At 37.3% G+C, this 17,883-nt stretch overlaps 1 protein-coding gene across 6 annotated transcripts in view; it reads left to right on the top strand.

Annotated features, from left to right (window-relative positions):
• cadps2 (Ca++-dependent secretion activator 2) overlaps positions 1–17,883 on the top strand; it is a 202,499-nt gene that overhangs the window by 1,145 nt on the left and 183,471 nt on the right. The gene's annotated exons all lie outside the window — the stretch shown is intronic.

The following is a 17,883-nucleotide window of genomic DNA, read 5'->3' as shown; positions in this document are numbered from 1 at the left end:
TTAACTTTTTACCTTAATTCACCTGATATGTAAATTCTGTCCTAATAATGAATAATACATATAAAAAAACATATACCATGACAGCTGCAATGTGCACAATATTCCTCATAGCATAAATAACATAGCATACAAATATGTGGCTACTTTATGATGTGAGAAAAAACAATTACAATAGATTTTCTGAAGAGCAAATATGTGCAACACTGTGCCAGAAAAGGATCTTAAAATGACCACCAGGATGTAGTGTGACCAAGAAAAAAGTTTGTATTGCTTTATGGCATCTCTTCATATTTTGTCTGTCAGAATATGCAGCATGTGCTTAAAAAATGTGTACAAAATGGATTTGTTATCCTGAGGCAACAGGGTGCAATATCACTGCAAATACAAAAATATAATTTATATAATTTCAGGGCCCATTTGGGACTCCTTTAGATAACCTCTAGGCACCGTTTCGAAAAGGTCAGTTCTCCGAAGAACATGCAACTGCATGCAAGAACTCTAAAGACAATAAGTCAATAATTCCCTCAGTAACCCCATCAGAATGCTTTAAGGCACTCGAAACATATTTTGTTACAAGTGCCTAAAAGTTTTATGTGTACATACACAATATTTGAGGCACCGTCAGAAGGGTGCCTAGAGGCTCTCAAGAGGGTTCTGCCTGTGTGGCAGACTGAGGAACCCAAGTATCTTTTCATTTTTATAGTGAATGTTGCACCATGTTGCTTCCGGGCAATAAACCAATTGTCTTCATTTCACTAGTACTTGCAAATGAGATGGATAATAATAAAGATGACTTGGGGAAAAAAAGTCAAATGATTACTCTTGGTCACACTGCGTCATTGTCATTTTAATATCATTTTATGGCATGGTATATTGAATGAAAAATCTGTAATTGAATCCAAACCAATGCCTTCATTCATCTTCGGAACACAAATGATGAGAGAATATTAAAAAATCTTTTTGACCATCCATTGAAAGTCTAGATAATCAACATTTTCAAGCTTTGGAACAACATGAGGGTGATAACAGAATTTTCATTTTTGGGGGAAATATTCCTTTAAAGAGGACCTATTATGCCCCTTTTTACAAGATGTATTATAAGCCTCAAGTGTCCCCAGATTGTGTGTGAAGTTTCAGCTCATTTTTGGGTGGAAACAAAAACACACCGTTTTTGTGTGTTTATCTTTAAATGCGAATGAGCTGCTGCTCCTCTCCTCCCTTTTCCAGAAGATGGCTGTGCCGTTACTACGGAGCCCGGCACGTCACCTATAGGAGAAAAAAAAACAATCTGTGCCTCAGATTTTGCAAACCGTACCCTCAGTTTTTAAATCCGTTCCCACAAATTCATAATCCGTGCGCACGCTTTAACAATCCGTGCGCACGGGTTTGTAAAAACTTTACTCACGGATTCATTTTAGAAGAAGAACAGCAAACTCCCAGGTAGCCTACGTGTTAACGAATCTTATTGTTTTATTGTGCCTATTATTCATCAAATTATATTAACTGCAGTGATTCTCTATAAACGGGTGGCGGAATACAACGATTTAATAAGAATTATGTGCGTCAAAATCTTCTTTAACTGTAATAATCTTAGCACTTTATTATTATTGCCTAATAAACCTGAATTACAGCCTTACTCAAAGGCCGCGGAAACAGGCTAGTGGGTTCGTTATGCACGTCAATCCGAATTCCCGGCGTTCTTATTTTGCTTCTTATTTATTAAATATATAGGCTACAGGCAATTTGTTTATGAAACCTTGATCAAAATTAAAATACAATTTATAGAAAACGAAATTCACTTTAAAGAAATTATTTCTGCAAAACAACACTCAATAAAAAATTGGAAATATGAACTGAATTTTGAAATTAAAAACTTTGCGTTTAATAAACAAAATACATTTTTGAAGCGTTTGGATTGGAGTAGGCTATGTAGCTACATGCTAAACGTAGCCTATTAAGATTCATATTTAGGCTATATGTTTAAATATTAGCCTATTATATTATTGTTTTAATTGCATATGTTGATGATGAAAAGTGAACATCATGAGTAGGCTATAAGATGCGCAATATGTCTGGAGACATGGAGTCAAGATTCAAGATTCAAGAGTTTTATTTGTCACATACACAGTTATATACACAATATACAACTGGCAGTGAAATGTAAACAGGTCCGCTCCATGGACAGTGCAAATAACAGTTACAAGAAATTAAATAGAAATAGAATAAAATTAGAATAAAAAGTATTAACATAAGTAGAATTATAAATAAATCAAGTTAAGATAAAAATAGGAAATAAGATAAAAATAAAAATATAAAAAATATGTGGATATGATAAGTGAGATAAACTGTAGACTTAAAAATAAGTGGTCAGACATGACCACCCCAGAGTGACCACCCCAGAGTGGGGTGACCACCCCAGAGTGGGGTCAGACATGATTTTTATTGAGTGTTGTTTTGCAGAAATAATTTCTTTAAAGTAAATTTTGAATTTTGTTGAGTGTCTAAGCCCGTCTTTCTGTTTTTAATACATTTTTTGAATATATCTCTTAATTACAGTAGGCCTATAGATAGGCTAGTTATGATATTTGTGGCTGCACCAGGGTCCACCATAAGTTATGGCTCTGCAAGGCGCAGCGACGTTCATAGGGCATCGCAGTGATTCTTATGTTTATATTTTTTTTATATGTCGAATAAATTATTAATCATTATTGTTCTTTATTTTGAAGAGAAACATTTTTATATCTTCATCCCGGATATATATTTTTTAATCAGGAAGAGGGTGTGTGGGGGGGGTCAAGGCGTTTTTTTGGAGGGTCTTGAGACCCCCCAAGACCCCCCCTGGCGCCGCCGGTGTCTTCGGATGCGGAGCCGCGAGCGCTGTTACAAAACAAATAGTAGGCTACACAAACATTTCTAAAACTGTAAAAACTTTTTTTTTTTTTAAATAAAGCATTAATCAATTATTTTATGAATAACATACTGTTTTAAGTGCACTCATTTATAGTCATAAATTAAAAATAATTGATAAATAAATACATTTAAAAAATCAATACAATAAATAATAATTGTTGTTATTATTATTATAATTATTATTTGCCTATTGTTGCATTTAGGCTACATGCATTTAGAAGAAGAAAAGGGAACAAAGAAATTAAAAGTCAGTCATAATACACAATGTCAGGTTTATTAGGCAATAATAATAAAGTGCTAAGATTATTACAGTTAAAGAAGATTTTGACGCACATAATTCTTATTAAATCGTTGTATTCCGCCACCCGTTTATAGAGAATCACTGCAGTTAATATAATTTGATGAATAATAGGCACAATAAAATAATAAGATTCGTTAACACGTAGGCTACCTGGGAGTTTGCTGTTCTTCTTCTAAAATGAATCCGTGAGTAAAGTTTTTACAAACCCGTGCGCACGGATTGTTAAAGCGTGCGCACGGATTATGAATTTGTGGGAACGGATTTAAAAACTGAGGGTACGGTTTGCAAAATCTGAGCGCATGGATTGAAAATTCGTGGGTACGGTTTATTAATCCGTGGGCACGATTTGTTAAACCGAGGGAACAGTTTAAGAATTCGTGATCACGGTTTATAAACTGAGGGAACGGATTGCAAAACCGTCGGCACAGATTGTTTTTTTTTTCTCCTATAGGTGACGTGCCGGGCTCCGTAGTACGTGCCTCGGATACTCCAACAACAACAAAACAGGGGAGACCGTATGGCGCAGTTTCCATAGAACAATGCTCTGTTTTTCCATTATTTTCTAGGCCTATGTAAACGCATTAGGTGGACCTCTGGGCCATTCACATCTAAAAATGTGAGACATGGCAGTTGAAAATGCAAGGTGTCGAGACGCTTTTAAAAAAAATGAACTAATTTTAACTTGAGCGCTACAATTTTAGAACGCCATTTCCTGCATGAGATGCTGTAAAAGATGCTTGAAATATGATTCGTTGTAAACCCTAAGGCTCAAAATAATGAATTGGTTTGAGTAGAGCCAACTCAAATTAAACAAATTAGTTCAAACGAATTAACTTTTATGAGCATTTAGAACTTTCTTTTTCTTCTGAGTTCTCAAAACTGACACATTTTAAGTAATCTGAATTGACCTATTGGTAAGCCTGCCCCCTTAGTTACTGTTGCTAACTCGGACAAACAAACAGAGTTGCTATGTCTTACAATAACAGCTGTCAGTGTGAAAACCTTATCCCAAGATGTTTTTGGACACAGAATGTAGCGGATGATGGCCAAACTTTACTGATGGTTTATGATGTTTATTACATAACTTTTCACTCCCCAAAAAATCACAGTAAGAGCTGAACAAACAAAGCATAAGTGTGCAGACCGTATGCCTTTGCGGGGGTGCTAATAAACTGTAAACTTTGTATCTGCAAAACAACTCCGAAAAACTGTGAGCTCTCCCTTTCACTACCTGTAGACTATAATACCCATCAAAATAGGAGTCCCTCCTTAGTAAGACAGATAATGTAGACCTTAAACATATCTAAACTCACTCACAGAAATATAAAAATATATACAAAAACAAATAAACCACAATAAAGTCTGTGACATGTAGACCTTTGTTTATGTGTTTTTGACCGTCACTGTTACATGACGTGAGAACAGTTAGTTATTTGGGTTTGTATGTTAGCATGGACTCACTAACTTTAATCGTAACTTAATAAGAGTATGACAACCATAAAATCCTCTCAGGATCCCTGGAATCAGTGTTACAGTTCCCCAGGCACATCGTTTTATCATTTTGGTAGCACTATTAAACCGATGAGAGCTTCGGATTTTCCAATGTTTCTCTATGGCACTGAAACCTAAAAATGTCCGAGTTCCGGTCTCAGCGCAACTGATACTCAACTGCTATTGGCTCATCTGCGTTAAATGGGAGGGGCTTACTGACAGATCAATTGTTTCATTGTTTTGAGTTTTGTGAACTTGTTTCTTATAATTAGACTAATTTAACCGAAACTGGGCTGCGATTTCTATTTCCCAGCATGCTTTGCCATGACACTCAAAAGGGACAGTAAATGTCAAAATGAAGTGTTGTATTATTTTTTTTGTGTGCAAAATTAACGTTAAGTGGGAGATTTAGTAGTGTTTAATGTTTTGTTATGCTAGTTTAGAAGAGTTTCTGTTATGTTATTTTTTTGGTCCTCATTCAGCAAGTGCTATGCTATGCTAATGCTACCAAAGCATTGTGTAATCAGTTAGCAAGGTGTCATTTATTGAATTAGCTAAAGCTAGTCAAGTTTCCACAAAAAAAAGTGAGATTACATGATATATTTTATAAAAAAAAAATATTTTTTTAAAGTTAAATGCATGAATTGGCTTACTCAAATATTTCAAGTTCAGATCAATTAAAATGTATGATAACAAAATAACAATCTGCAAGTTATGCTTTTTTAAATTTCTTAAAGTAAAAAAATTGAGAAAATTGAGTTTTGTCAACTTATTCGGGTTGACAATTTTTGAATCCCTTCAAAAAAGAAAGTGCAGATTGATTTAATGGTAAGACTTTTTGTAATCAGGCTCTAAAGTTATATACAAATTTGGATTTAGATGTATTGACCAAAATATCGGTTATCAGCTTTTCAAATATAAATAATTATCGGGTATTGGTATCGGGCATCATTTTCATAATTCATATCAGTGCTGCATCCTTAACATTTATGTTCAAACACCATGTAAACGTGAATTTTGCATAAGTCCACTAAGTAAATATGACAACGAGCTTTAATGTATATCATTGAATAGCTTTGTTTTGAAATTGTTTCTCTACTCTTGGTCTAATGTAGAATCGCTTATAAGAACAAGCACAGATGCTATTTTTATCAACACACACCCACTACCGCTAACATATACAGCTTGTGGACTTGTCCTGTTAGTGTTTTTAGATTCTGTTTAATGCATGTACATTTCTAAAGCTGGGATATAAGCAACTGTTAAAAAAGGACAGATAATAACCTATCAACAACTTTGCACCTGTGGGACCTGTAAATTACATTCCAATTCCAGGTGCCAATCTTAACCTTTTTTTCTCTGTGTAAGCTTGCAAAATACTTCTGAATCATGAGACACATGAGAAAAGAGACCCCTTCCCTCAAAATGATTATGTGTTCAAGGTGATTTGTCGAGGAGTAATGTACCTGAGAAAGCCATCAAAACATTGCTGATTGGCTGATGGCACCATAAGCAACTATTCTAAACTATGACAAAGGCAGCAGACAGGTAGAAATATAAGGGACATCTTCTACAATATAATGAAATATTTGCATACATTTTTTTTTTGCAACTAGAAAGTGTAGTTGGTGCATTTAACAGCAGGGGCTAGTACGGTCATGCTAGTAAAAAACAGCCAAACCTCGACCCCTTTGTGACTTTATTCGCTAAGGCACTTGCCATGGAGCCAGCTATAGTGACCTACATTATTATTATTTTTTTCTTTAATTTTGAATTCATAATTGGATTTCTAGAATGAGCATTAGAAAACTCCCACCTTGCCAGTTTAGTGTATCATGTATCCTGGAGCCACATTCAACAAATGCACACTGTTGATAGAAATAGTAAAGAAAGAATCTCTGGAGACCTACTGACTTAAAAGTGTATTTTTTTAAAACTCCAAATCTTCTTAGTGTGACAAAACAGAATGGTACATTAATGGCAAGGTTAACAGTATGACATTGTCTATTATTAATCCCTTCCGACCCCCCCCCCCCCCCCCCCCCCATTTCAACCAACTCAATGGACAAGAAACAAGCAAACAAAGAGAAAAGGTAAAATACAATAAAAAATTAAATGGATTACAAAAAAAAAGGTCCTTCTAATAGCTGACAAATATTATCCGTTGTCAATTACTAGTGAGCAAGTTATGCCTTTAATGTAGTTCAAAAAGGCATCCCAAGTCTTATACAATTATTTAAGTGAGCCAGAGAGCGAGCATCTTAACTTTGCAAGTCTTATGCGGCAAAACAAATTGTCCTGTATCCACTTGTCATGTTTCAGGGAGAGAAGCATGCTTCCAAGGAAAGCCTGTCTGGCCAGGATAGTAAAAGCAACAACCTTGCAATCTTGGGCTGTCAAAGCGGGTCTATAGGAAACCTCAAATAGGGATCAGCAAGGGAGACTTTTAAGAGCTTTTTTAAGTGTGTCAAATACAATGAGCCAAAAAGTTTCCAACTGCCGACACGTCCAAAACATATGCAGGTGGTTGTCAGGTGAATGTATGCAGCGGTTGCATGCGGCACTCCTGTCTGGGGGAAAAAATTGGCCAATTTGGCATTGGTTAAGTGTGCTCTGAATAGTATTTTACACTGTAGTAAACCATGCCTGGTGCCCATGGAGAGGAGTGTACCGGGTTAAAGATGTTACGCCATAGATCCTCTGAGATGGCAACTCCTAGGTCATGCTCCTAAATATCTTTAAAGCAAGGGACACAACAAGCCGACGTAGTTTTTTCCGGTGTGTTGTGTTCTGCATCATTGGCTGTAGTTGGATGTTTTTTTTTTTTTTTGCCGATTCAACATGTAGAATCGACGTTGGACCGTCGGTGTGAGAGAGAACTCTGATTGGCTGTTCAGCTTAGTGAGTCAGTGTATGAGAATAAGAGCAAACGTGATGAAAGCAAGCAAGTCAAAACTGAACAGACAGAAGGCTGTTATCATTTTACATCATCTAACCTGAGCCACACTGCGTGAATATTTTCATAATATTATGAGCGGAGTGGAAAAGAACATGATCACCATGATTGATATTCAAAACGGTAAGCACACACTGCTTATGATTTGTTTACCTGCAGTCTTAGTTTAGCTTTCCCTTTTTGAATGACAAATATAGACGAATATATCTGCTTAAATAGACAGTTACCTCCTTTACGCACAGGCGCAGAACGCACATGTTAGTTGACAGTCGTCTGTAGTCCTTTTGGTGTGATCAGGTGCTGTTTTTTTCCCAGATGCAGGCAACACGAGGTGACAACACAGTCGGCTTTCATCAGCGCTAGTTCTTTGGCATCTGTTTGGTGTGTCCCTACCTTAAGAGTGTGGTCCGCTTTAATATAATTTGAGATTAGATACCTGGTTGACATTTAAAGCAAGAAAGGAGGTAAATACTCCCTCTTTGTAGAGGTCATTAATCTTGAGATGGCTAGTAGATGGCCAAAGGTGAAATGCAGGCTCTGAACTGGATGGGGGGGAAAGTAATTGTTGGAGATAGAGCCTCTATGTTAAACATAATGTTTCCTAAATTGAACCCAGATTTTAAGCGGAACTAGTGGCTAGGATTATTTGAGACCCTGCTTTGAACTAAAGGAAGTTGAGAACCTCTTCAACAAAGTTTCTGTATGCACCCATTGTCAACAGTTTTCAGAGTAGCTATCCCTGTTCCAAAAGAGAAGTTTATTAATGTTGCAGGCCCGGTAATATTTCTGGAAGTTTGGAAATGCGAGGCCTCCCTTAGCCTTGGGAAGTTGTAGGATTGATTTATTAAGGCGAGCGGGTTTATTCCCCCATAGAATCGAGCGCAAAAGACTGTCAAAGCCAGTAAAGAAAGATTTATTAATGAAACTCTGTATGTGTAGAAAGGGGTAAAGAAATTTAGGCAGAATAACAGTGTGACCAAGTTTTGTAGGTTGCAACCTACAAGAGATAAAGGTAGAGAGTCCCACCTACACATATCCAGCTTGGATTTGTCCACGAGCGGTTGAAATTGAAATAAATTAATGAAATTGTACAAATTTGTAAAGAAGACTCCAATGTATTTGAAAGGGTAGGAGTTATTGTGGAAGTTTTTTAGCTTCAGAGTTAACAAAAAAAAGTTATCTCTTTTTTTGTAGATTTATCTACCAAAGCCTGATAGGTGGCGGAATTTGTAAGTGTACATATTTTTTTTTAGATGATTTCTTTAGATAAATTGTCAGAATCTTTATGATGCTCACAAATATGAGTCTATATGATCATCCTGGTCATAGAGTGCAAGAGCAGAAGAAAGCTGAATTATGCACGTTCAATATGACCCCATGACCTCCATTGAACTTAGAATTTGATCGTTCAATCAAAATGCTTAAGGGCACAACATGGCCTCCCCGTAAAAGTCAGACAACACAAGTATCACCCGTATTTTATACGTAAAATCGAGAAGAAATAACTATCTTTTAGTCTGTGTTGATATTCTCAGTTGGAGGAGATCTTGAGAGTAGCTAGGGGCAGATTATTGATTTTTCTGTCATGGCGCATTGAAATATCTTTGCTGCCTAAATGAGAAGGTAACCTTCCTGGCTTTGCAGATCTGATCAGGTGCTATTCAAGTATTCCCTGAGGCACTATTTTCCTCATGGATATGATGCAGGTAATGCGAGGACTCCTTTACTGTGCTGCATGTGATCTTGCCATCTTTCACTTTTGATATTCCACTCCACATGATAGAAGAAAGTCAGTGTAAGTATGCTGCCGGTTACCCCTTTACAGTCACTGGGGATACATACACACATCTTTTGTCTTTTGAGCTGTCCAGAGTGTCTGGATGACTTTGTACAAGGTCTTACATATGTTGAATGCATTATTATACATAATCTTACCGTGCATCTTTAATCTCAGATACACTGTCAAAGTAACAATGCCTTTCAGAGTCTGTAAGCTCTTTGAATTTAACCTTCTTTTGTTATGGCTTCCCTTAAAGTGTTTTTCTTTCTTATACAGTCTTCGTAACAAGTAGCTTTGGGCTCAGTGAAGCCAAAATGTATGCATTTTCCCCCAAAGCCACTATGCTGTCAACCCACTTTGGTGTCATTCAAGTGCATTGCTGAGCTTTTATTCGAAGCACATGCTGTTAGACTGAAATTAAGTGCAAACAAACAATGGTTTTGGATATGGGCATCTTGAATGTGTTGTGAAGCCTCATTTGGATTAAAACATGCTAAAATATACCACATGTATTTACAATGCATGTTTTGATTCAGGATTGGCTAGTGTACTAACTAATACTGGATATTTTCATGCATTTTGGGATAAAAGAAGATTTTTGGGAAATATATGAATTTGTACAGACATGAGAGTCTGGAGAAATTTCAGTTTAACAAAGTTTCACTGAAAAACTACTCTGTGTTACTCTGAGTTCTGCAGGGCCAAAACCCGGAAACAAGTTAGCATTTTAACACTTCCGGTTCCATTGTCCCAAAGTCAATGGGTTTTTTGAATGGGATTTTTGTTAAAAACCTATTGTAATGTCTGTAGTGAACACAAGCTCAAGATTTCACACCCGAGCGTTTGTTTTCTCCCTGGGTTTGGTTAGTTTAGGCATATGTGAACACTGCAATCGTGCTCGGATCCACACTAAAACACTGACCTAACAGACCAATGAATATTATAATATATTATAATTCATAATGGGAAATGTGCTATATAAATAGCAGTAGTGTCTGATTCTGTGAGTGAGCACGTTAGTTATCACAGTTGAAAACCAATAGAGCACCTCTTCATCTTAAAATGTTGTGTAATTGCGCTTCTCTTTACGAGAATGCTGTCCCAGTGAAGCCTTGATACATGCTCTAGCTGCATTATAAAGTTTGTGTAGTGTTTGCGTGTGTCCTCAGTCTTGGCACTGTTAACCTCTAGACAGCGCTGGGAGATCCAGAGAGAACGTGCTTTAATATACTGCAGAATTAAAGGGTTAGTTCACCCAAAAATGAAAATTCTGTCTTTAATTACTCACTCTCATGTCATTCCAAACCCATAAGACTTTTGTTCAGCTTCGGAACACAAATGAAGATCTTTTTTGATGAAATTTGAGAGCTCTCTGACCCCTCCATAGACAGCCCACGCCATTGCAACTGTCTTGCATGCTTCAAAAAGTTCATAAAGAGATGGGACAACGAATCCATATGAATTGAGTGGTTTAGTCTAAATGTGCTGAAGAGATTTGATCGCTTTTTATGATGAACAAGTTTAGTTTAGGTGTTTACTCGCATATAAACATTGATCAGCCAACATAAACAGAAGCTCAACCTAACTTGAATGATGCGCAAGAACAAACGTGCTGTAGTTACACGTAACACACGAGAATAAACCTCGTTGGTTATGCAGCAGTTTGTTCTTGTGCGTCATTCACTTTCGGTTGAGCTTCTGTTTATGTTGGCTGATCAATGTTTATGTTCATCATAAAAAGCGATCGAGTCTCTTCAGAATATCTGGACTAAACAGCTCAATTCATATGGATTAGTTTTCCGATCTCTATATGAACTTTTTGAAGCATCAAAGTTGCAATAGCGTGGAATTTCATTTAACAGTGGGAATGGCGGCTACATTCATAGCGGTTGCGTGTGTCTCGACAGTTACAAATAAACCAACAATAAGCTCTTGGAGCAAACTTGTCAATCATCTTGATGGATGACGCATAGGAAACTCTGACCAATAAGAGGACTGTTGTAATGTCACTTGCATAAACACATTTTGGTACAATTTGAAAGGTTGCCTTGTGAAAGCGAACCAAACCAAGAAGAACATGCAACATTGTAACAAATTAACACAGTTTCGGAACAATAAATGATCTACAGGTGTGAAAACGCCCTTATTTTACAACATAAAAAACACCACAGGGCTCCAGAGTGCGACTAAATGGTCGCATTTTGCGACTAAAATTTGAGAGTGTGCGACTGAATTTTACATCCAGTCGCACATGTGCGACCAGTAAATTTGCCTGCTGTCGGTACTGGAGAAATTAAGAAAATACACTTACTAATTATAATTGATAGACGTTATGTCTGGCAAATTCTATCTTTGCCAGCCGTTTCTATATGAGATCATATTAAACCATTTGTCCGTGATGCATTTTTGCCATTCGCAAATCAGAAGAGAGAGAAAGCGAGCGAGCTCTCTCACGTGGAGCTACAGCGAACACAACACCACAGTCAGCTTTAAAGGTCCCATGGCATGAAATTTTCATTTTATGAGGTTTTTCAACATTAATACGAGTTCCCCTAGCCTGAATATTGTCCCCAAGTGGATAGAAATGTTGATCGGTGTAAAACCGAGTTCTGGCTGTCTCTCTCTGCCTTTGAGAAAATGACAGGCCAGACGAGCCAATCCTGAAGTCTCCTGGTTTGACGTCCACACAGGAACGGTTTCCTCCCTTTCCTCCACCCAGAGAATCTGGCACGCCCATGCAAACGCTCGCGAGATCATGGCTTGTGAACGAGTGAATGCTGGCAGTTTCTCAGTGTTTGGATGTACAAATGAAAACAGAAGTCTTTTTTCAGTTCCTTCTGATCTGTGATCAGTGATTTCTGATGTGTAGCTAATTATTTATTATTCGTGCACACAATGCGGCTTCTCTCTCTCCCGACAGAACGGTGTTTTCGTGTTTTCTATCTTGTGAGTCAGTGTTTTTGTACGTCCTCGTCGCGTCTATCGGTTCTAAAATGTGCATACAGTCATGAGTTTCTGCTCAACATCGGCCTCACACACGCCGAAGCTCGGGCTGCACTGGCCGGTGGCCTTCAACATCCCCGACCCCCAGTACTGCATCTGGCCCACAGCGGAGGCACCAAACGCGGCGTGAGATTAAGCAGAAGGGGGGTAAGCGTGAGCATATTCGGCTTGCCAGCCTAGCCCCACAATAAACTGGATTACATTCGATTACTGCTGTTGTGTCTTTGTTTGCGCTGTGTACTCAACGCGCGTCACTCACGCTTTTATTTTATTTTAAAAATAATGCTATTATCAACACTTACTTTTAACTCGTTCATCTCGACAGCTGTAATGGTACTTTGCATGTGTTACAAAGTTGGTAATAATGATGAAGACGGACTCGGTGTGACTGGGACTCGTGTTTATTCAGAACTCTCAGATACAAACACAATAAACTCGCGCTGACTGACAGCACTCTCATAACTCAGTAGTTACTATAAATAACTTTGTTAGCAATCGCTGAGCTCAGTCTCTGGTACATTAGTGATGTCCGGTTCGCGAACGATCTTTCTTTTGAACCAGTTCTTTTTAGTGAACCGAATCAGTTCACCAAATCGGACTGAATCGTTCTAAACGGTTCGCGTCTCCAGTCAGCGCTGATCCATAATTTACTAAAGTTACTAACTTTCTGACATGAGTGACAGCCCCTCCGACTAGAAATAGACTAATAACCTGAAGTATATGCTGTAACTACAACAGTTCAGACATGCTGAGAACTGATGTGAAGTGAACTCAGGTCCATCCGTCTCTCTGGCAGCAGCAGCTCGTGCCTGCTCGTGCCTCGTAGACCTCGTTAAACCACGCCCCCTCCGCTCATTTAAAATGCAAAGATGTCAGCCAATCACAACAGTGGGCGTTTTTACTGAAGTCTCACAGCAGACACGCCTCTTGAAACAGGGCATTCAGCCACAGGGCAAACAGCAGTATAGAAAAAATGCCTTTTATTTCTAAATTATGACATTTTATGATGTAAAAGTCATACTAACAATATAAGTACACCTCAGGAAACACTATAAAATAATAGAAAAATGCCATGCCATGGGACCTTTAATGAGTGAGGATGGCCAAGAACTAAACAAAAGTTTAGTCTGCTTGAACTTTAGGGATGTGCTGTGATATTAATCTAATTTTATTTTCGATTTTGGCTTCCAAGAATTATAAAAAGATGGTATGAGGGTAAAACTATTCCTATAGCAGTGTTCCGTCGAGCTCATCCTTCCCTTCACAGCCTTGCGCTGTCATTTCTCCTTAAACCTAAACTAAACGTCAGATTCAGTAATTGTTGTAAACTGCAGTCTCTACTGTTGCTAAACTGCGGGATGTGTTTGATAATAAAGAGCTATTAAATGCACAATAATCCGCGCAAGAGACGCTGTTTCCAACTTCAAGGCGGCTTATGTGTGTGTGCTGCGAAATGGACCGACTTGCACTTAATATTTTAGGCTTCGTGTGCGCGTCTAAACCATCAAATAAACAACAAATAGCCGGTGTCAAAATGACCGGATTGGAGAGCAGTTATTTTAACAGTTTATATCTTAAATGGGCGTAAATAGTTTGGAGAAATAGGAGAATATGATATTATTAGTTCTACATTCGATCGGTCTTAAAGGGGCAGCGTCTAATAAACCTGCTGATGATTGAGCCATTCATTCAAATCGAACAAAAAGGCAAATAGAAAATATTCACATCTCTTGAATTAATAACTTTAGCTTTTATAAGCATTAATCTATCAATTTATACAGTGAAAACTATGCAGTGTTATTTTACATTTCATTACTTTATTAGATTTCTTTGTAGGTTTGTTCTTTACTGTAATATTAATGTTAGCAGACCTTCCGAATGCCTGCACACTGGTCCATTTACAAATAGATGTTTTATATTTTTGTTCTTTAAACTTTGCAGTTTCTTTTGCTATAGATATTTTACTTTTCAGATTATAAAGCCATGTTAATTATGTTCTTAATTATGTTTTTTTTTTTTATATATAATAAAAATAATATAAAGTATAATAAAAAGAACCGGTAAGAATACTGTTAAAAGTACCGGATTGATAAGCAGTATCGGTAAGAGTAGTAATACCATTAAAACCTTAACGATACCGATACCTATTAGTAATATATTAGTAGATTTGGTTAGCATGTTTATTTACGGTGTGCGCCCCTAAAATTTCTGGTTGTGCCCCTAAAATTTTCAGTTGGGGGCCACTGTGCTCCTAGTGAAAAAAGTTAGTCTGGAGCCCTGCACCAGTAATACTCCACTCGTGATGGGGTATTGAAAAAGGCGGTTGCTAACATGTTGCAAATGGGACTACTGATGTTGTAGGGGACATTTATAGCCTAAGGTTAGATTTTTATTTCTGACGATTGTATTTAGGCTTCAAAACTCATTAAAGGATTAGTTCACCTCGAAATGAAAATTTCCTGATATCTCATCTAAGATGTTCATGTCTTTCTTTCTTCAGTCGAAAAGAAATTAAGTTTTAAGACTTCCATGGCAACCAAAATGTTGAAGGTTCAAATCAATGCAGTTTCAAAGCGCTTTGAAGGGCTTCAGAGGCTCTGCACGATCCCAGACGAGGAATAGGGTCTTATCTAGTGAAACGATCAGTCATTTTCAAAAAAGATAAAAAATTAATATACTTTTTAACCTAATTTGCTCATCTTGCGCTGCTCTGCAACGTGCCAAGGATTGCGCAATCACATCGTAAAGGTCACACTAGACGTAGGGGGAAGTACCGCCCCAAGCGAACATGCGAGGACTAATACAAACGCCATTTACCAAAAAACACTCTATCTTCATCTTCAAAATTGTCCGACATCATTGTTTTACCTTTTTTTTGCTAAAGGACGTTTGTATTTGCCTTTGCATGTGCCCTTTGTAAACACGGGGGCGGTACTTCTGCCTACTTCTACCATGACCTTTATGACATGATTATGCAATCATTGGCACATCGCAGAGCAGCGCAGGATGAGCAATTTAGGTTAAAAAGTATATTCATTTTAAAATAATTTTTAAAAATGGCCGATCGTTTCGCTAGATAAGACTCTATTCCTCATCTGGGATCACGCAGAGCCTCTGAAGCCCTTCGAAGCGCTTTGAAACTGCATTGATTTGGACCTTCAACATTTTGGTTGCCATTGAAGTCTATGATGGGGAGAAAAATACTGGAGTGTTTTCTGAAAGACGAAAAGTGTTTTCTGAAAAGTGAAAGACATGAACATCTTGGATGAGATGGGGGTGAGTAAAATATAAGGACATTTTCATTTTGAAGTGAACTAATCCTTTAAAGTTAACTTGTGAATAGTAAGTATCATAACTAAGTATCAAGCTTTTGTTGATCTGAGAGCTTATTTTTTGCGATAATTCAAAAGCCTATGGAAAAATCCTATTGGGTTTTTGTCAAGAAAACCAGTGTGATGTTAACTTCTGGGTTGGCCTAAAATCCGTCATCACTGCAGCACTCTATTGTGTCCACATTGAATGTCTCAGCTTACTAAATACAGAAAGTTTGCTCCTAACTGACATTGTTGCCAACACATTTGGTACAAATGTAGTCATTTGTTAGCAGTATTTTACCTGTATTTTTTACATTTGAGCCCAGTAGCAGAAATGCAGCTATACAATTTACTCGATGGACAGTTGCCTCATTTCTGCCACAGTTTTCTTGCTTTAAAATCTGAAGGTTCTAGTCTGTTCAATATATGTGATGCACGTTTCACTGCACAGGTGTACAATGCTGTCACCTTTGTTTTGCCCATGACTGACACGAGGCATGTTTCACTGGAAACTCTCTAAAAGTAGCTTCAGTCTTTCCCCTTTATTTGAATGTAATCCAGATCGCACTCATTATTTGAATGTCATCGCCTTATATGTTGTTATTGCCACTGGCTAGTTCTGTAGCCTGAAATGTGGAAGGTGTAATAAAGGTGCCAAGATGTGCTTCACCTGTAAATAAAACCGACATCCCTGTAGGCATTATCGCACATTACTGTCTCATGGCAAAAATACACCATCATTAAATATCTGTTTCAAAGGTAATTAAAATTCAAGTTTAATGGAGAGTTGAAGGTAATCTGTTGCTAATCAGATTTTGTGTACTCACTCTTAATGGATTACTCGCACGATTGAGAGTCAGAGAACCAGAAAGCCCCTCATGCACCTGTTCACGTCCCCGTTAGCACATTTCAGGGATCTCCCAGTTATATGCCAGCGTGGGAAATGTTTCATATAAGACTGTTGTGTAATACTTCCCCCAGATGATAAACTGAATTATGTTGTCAGAATTGTAATGCTACAAGATATTTGATTGCAATACCACATTTTCATGAATAATAATAAACATCCTTGTGTTTCCGTTTACAGTTTTGAAGTCCTTCATTGACAATAAATGTTGGCAGTTTGAGGCGACTTGGTTGATGCGGTGAATACTAATACAAGAGACCGACTATATGTTGGAGCTTATACAGTTAGAAACTTCAGTCAAATGTGATATTTATGGGTTTCTTTCTTTCATCTTTCATCCATTCCTTTATGGATTTGATTGTTTTGAGCCATTGTATTGTTGCAAAGTCTATACGGTTCAGCTTCAGCTTGAAAGATGCACTCACATTCTCCTTCAGTAATGTGGAATTCATGGTTGAATCTTTGATGACATGCTCTCCAGATTCTGAGCCAGACTTCTTATTTTTTCTTTTGATTTTGAGGTAAAAATGTACCTATGTTCTTGGCAGGTTTTTTGTTTTTTTTTACCTGTAGAGTCTTATTCATTCATCTAGTTGCCGGTTTATAATTGATCACTGCATAGCTAGAAGCAAGATGAATACAAAGCCATTGAATTGAGAATGCATTTTAATTTCCAATTCAATTTTTTTAATTTAAATTGAGGTAGCAAACACATGCAGAATTGCAAAGAAAATTTAAATGTAAGAATTAGGGCTGTCAAGCAAAAAAAAAAAGTAATCTAATTAATTACATGATGTGCCGATTAATTAATCTAATTAATCGCACATCAAATTTGGCTGAGAAATTACCCCAAAGATATTTTAACACTAGAGCTACCAATTTTAAAATTTTGCAATGTAATGACTCATAATGACCCATATAGCCATAGTACCCTGACTTTTCCAAAATGTGTGTATATTTTGTTCTAATAATGTTATTTTATTAAAACACAAAAGAGTTCTGATTATTTTTACCAAGAATGGCCATAACGGTCAAATTGACAGACAGCTTTTGTCTCGTATTATTTCGGTGTTTGCTAGTTTTCCCTGCCAGTGAAAATGCGTGTCACTGTTGCCTAGTAACTTTCTAGTTGTTTTTATATGCTATTGCTAAGCTAAAACGTAGCTTTACCTTTGAAATGTCAGCAAGAAAGAGTTTGACTGGCGCAGAGGTTTTAGCTTC

The sequence above is a fragment of the Gobio gobio genome, assembly GCF_949357685.1.
Source record: "Gobio gobio genome assembly, chromosome: 25".
In the NCBI taxonomy this organism is placed as follows: Eukaryota; Metazoa; Chordata; class Actinopteri; order Cypriniformes; family Gobionidae; genus Gobio; species Gobio gobio.
The sequence above is the reverse complement of the archived record's forward strand: the minus strand, read 5'-3'. Positions and strand labels throughout refer to the sequence as shown.